The sequence below is a fragment of the Etheostoma spectabile genome, chromosome 16 (genome assembly GCF_008692095.1).
Source record: "Etheostoma spectabile isolate EspeVRDwgs_2016 chromosome 16, UIUC_Espe_1.0, whole genome shotgun sequence".
Classification (NCBI taxonomy): Eukaryota; Metazoa; Chordata; class Actinopteri; order Perciformes; family Percidae; genus Etheostoma; species Etheostoma spectabile.
The window spans coordinates 3,487,135-3,491,647 of NC_045748.1; positions in this window are offsets into that span (position 1 = coordinate 3,487,135).

Sequence of the window (4,513 nt, forward strand, 5' to 3'; positions counted from 1 at the left end):
TATATATATATATATATATATATAACACAATAAAGGAAAAGGGAAAAAGCCAAAAATCCTAATATGAGCACTTCAACTTAGTGGAAAAGGTACCGGTAATTTTCTGCAAGGCCATTATCTGTTTTTCTATGGATTTGTTTTTCTTACAGTGTAAGCTTGTTTCCAGAGTCTGCTAATGTATTTTCCTCTGAATGGAAAGCAATTAATTATTGGTAGTTTTATATATTTTTTTCTAAAACACACTACCATGATTGTCTAAATGGTTTGCCACAATGTAAAGTGATGGTAGTCACTCGGCTAAACCATATGAGGCCACTGCTGTACGCCATATTGGAATCCTACTCCTCCCCACTGCAATCAATATAAATAGCGTGCCTTATCCTGTTTGTTTAACATGTATCTAGCACTTTCCAAATGCCTGGTTTCATTTGCAGCCAAACCCAAACACCTCAGCCCTAGCCTGAGCTGCAGTGTGTGGAACACAGCCCTCCAGATTGGAACTCAGCTTGAAGTAAAGGTTAATGGAAGCGACCTGCAAAAGAGAGATTTACAACTACCGCATCTGCTGTGGCAACATTTGTACTAAAACCCCTTTTTTTTAAGAAAAAAAAGACTGGGTTTTATTTTCGGTAAGGCACAGTGTTGGCTGTACTGTATAAGCTGTCCCTGGATATTTGCTCGATGATTCACATTCATGGGTGAACTCAAGAAACTCAGTGTCAGGATGAATACTGCCTAGAGGCAGGTTAAGATGATTCTTCGAGGCTTAAGATCAGAGGAAACGGAAAAAAAAGAAAGGAACGCTAGAGAGAACAAGTCCCAGTCTAATATGAACAAAATAAGGACCGAACAGAGCTGTCTCTCACCCTGGAGAAAGCCTAAATATATTTTCTGTTGTCAGAATCACTTAGACAGAACATATGCACCACCAGAGGCCATACATTTACCCCTACAGGTAAGCCAATCAAACCATCTATGGCCTGTTCATCCATTTTTTTTTGTCTCAGGTGTTCTTTAATCTAACTTGTCTCTCTATTATTCTCCCAAAATCCCAAGATTTTGTTTTGCAATTTCAGATGCAATTACTATTTATCAAAACAGTTCTTTGTCATTAACTGAAGCAGGGTAGATAGGCCAATACAGATATTTCTGTTTAGTTCCCAGCAGTATTACTTATACGCTTATGAATTGCTTTCAGGCAATATGAATTGCTTTCAGGCAATTAGGATTACCTTGACTTCCAGTCACTGAGTCGTGCATTCAGACATTTAATAGATCGTATGAAGCAAGCTATTCCCTGTTGTAATTCAAACAAGAGCGTATATTGATGTATGAATACTACATTTCTTCTCAGTGCTTTGTGTTACATTCACAGTCTCCACATCACCATATCTATCTACCGTATGTGAAGGATTGAACGTGTATATACTAACCTTAAAATAAACATCTATGTAAGCCTTTGTAAGAAGGCTCAAAAAGCAGGCTACTGAAATCACTGAAGGCCTCGATATTTGAAACCTGGATGATTTTTGCGCGACGACATAAAAGCTCATGACGTTGACCATCTACTGTCGACTGAATATTGTCAAAACACAGAAAAACAATATTGAAAGCCTTAAATTCCTCTCTTCCCTGCAAATGTTGGATACCACCTAACTGACAGATACTTAAACCAACAAGCAGAAGCAATTCATTGGTGGAGTAAAAAGGTGAGGGTAAACTACATAGCTGTATTTCTCCAGGAGAGAATTCACTGCTGTGTGCCATGGGTTGGCACTGTCTGTATCTCCATAACTTCACAGGGTATTAATTGTTTCAGCGCCATCAGCAGAATGGCCTCTGCTTGTTGAACCAAATCCAGAAGTAAAGTCATCAGCCAAATTGCTTCGGAGCAGATACCGAGGCCGAGGCCACGGTGAGAGATGTCGGATTTTGTCAGATGATTTTGGAAGACGTCCGGCTCCATTTTGAGAGGGGAACTGAAAACAGGTAACCCACACTGAGCCTTTAAATGGCTAGGTTGCTATCATGAAAAATGGCCTTTTCGTCAGGACAGTTTTGCTGTAAAAAGACGTGATAGAGTTGAGAGCCGTCAATGTGACACGTCGTTGATCTACGATGATTAGTATCCGTGAATATATAATATACCGTGAGATCAAATGAAGAGGGGAATTGGGTGGCAATCACATACCGAGTGATTAGCTGGGAAAAAGTGCAAGAGGTGCTGCAGGGAATGAACCTCTTTACTTGGGGAGATTTCCATTGAAATGGCCCGACCTTCCACAGTTAAAGACATGCATCAACCCACTTAGAACTGTGTTCTATACAGCAATGGCTTCGAGAATATTTTATTGAGTATAACCAAGGATAAGTGGTAGAATTGGTATTTAGATCCTTTACTAAAGTGCTAAGATGAAACACTCTTTTACTTCTGCGATTCTTTATTCAGAAATTTCCTCAGGTAACATCATGTACAAAGAGCGGCAAATATCCAAAATAAAAAATACTCACTATACTTTTTGTGCATAAGAATATTAATGCTCAACAACCCCGAAAAAGGCAGTTCCAGGCTGGGTAGAAATTCCCTGTAAAGGCTAGAAAGACCCCCAAGAGACCTCCGTGACCGTTAGCTCTGTAGCTTTTAGCTTCAAAAATCAGTAAGTTTCTATCTTTTATGGTTGTTAAATGATTGAAATATGAATCAGAGGTGCCGTTTTTGCTCCTATATGATCCCTTCAGCTGCAGAGGGTTAAATTGTCATTTCAGTAAGTGACATATTAATTTTGTAGTTGTACAGCTTCCCTTAGACCTTTTTTTTCCCCCTGGGAGATTAAACTTACGCATATACTAAATATATAATATATCAAGTGAACTTATATATTTTGAATGGAAAATATGTACTTGCAAAGATAGTGATCCAATAAGTATCTCACTATGAAATGTAATGAAGTTAAAGTATACAAAATGGAATTACCAAATTAAAGTAGCACCTCCGCTACTGTAACAAGGTATTACATAATCAAATCTTCTTACTTCTTGCACTCAAAAGTTATTTATAGAACTATATGGATGTCAGTTTATGGCCAGCAATATTTGAGTTTAAAAGAAAGGGGTAACATATTAGATTAGTAACCCGGTGCAGATGCAATTCGCATTAAAAATTCAGCGGCCTATTCCTTCCTGAAATACACCCGAGCTTTAAAAGGCAGCCTGGGTGAAGCAGTGGGAGGGCGCTTTCGATTAAATACTATTGAATTTTCAATACGGGTTAGTGCAGAATGTTAAGTAGAATTCTGTTTATGATCTCTTGTTTCAGTTTTCTTTTATAAGCTGTCCTTTATAACACAAAAAGGAGGAAACAGTCCCAGGGCGGTTCCAGGAATCAGTGCTCTCGTATTCAGTCACACAAATGTACCATTTCAGCACCAAGGACAGCATCCTGCAGCAGTTTCCATTGCTTTCACATTGTGGGGTTGGAGCTGCCTGTACAGTGGACCTCATTCACCCCTCTCACACACGTAGGTTTGTGAGTGTGTGTATGAGCTACTTGTGCGGACAACACAATATAGATCCTTCCTTCTAACCACAACCGTACCCACAATCACTGTAATTCAAACCCTAACCTTAATCTGGATCAACAGAAGTACGTGGCCAGGATAATTGAGCCACGCGCCGGATGTCGTTCGCCGTCCACTCTCTGTGTTGCCGTTCTCAAACTCTATTCGATTTCGGAAACAACAACACACTTCAAGCTAGCAAGCTGCATGCTGAAAATGGCGAATTTTGATGAAAATATTGACTGCGCAATCTTTACGCCATTTATTTTTGATCTAACTGGTTTTAGGGCAGATTGGTGGGGATTTACTATAGATGAAGTGCACACAGTGATACACTAGTAAGAGCAAATGACATGTAACCCATTACTGTATTTTGTGAACAGTTACCTTCATTTAATATTGTAGCATTTTCCAAAACAAATTCATTCCCGAGACCATTTTGCAGAGCCATCGTCTCTGCGTCTAGAATTTAGCACCGCCCAAGACGATGGTGATTGGTTTAAAGAAATGCAAACAACCCAGAGTGCTTTTTCCTCTCCTATCTCAGGATGTATCTTTGCTGTAGCCAGTCCTCAGTCCACAACGCTGCAGAGATAGGTCTGGCAATGCAAGTAGACCTTAAACTAAACCCCCTTCTACCCTTAACCCCTTAAATAACCCTAAAGATCATCCAAAACGTTATCACGTTCCAAAACTGTCCTCCCTCTCAAAGTCTAAATCTCAAAATGCTCCTCCCAAATATAGGAGAACACACACACACACACAATACATCTAGGATAACTAATGTATGATCAATAAATGCAATTGTAACAACTGTGATAACATTTCTTTTTTTTTAAATGAATGGTTTCCTTTCGTTCACACACATAAAGAAAAGAAAAGAAAGACGAAGCAGTTAAAATGTTAATATTCGGTTTCGGTTCTACTGTGATGAGAGGGTTCATTTTGTCGGTGTC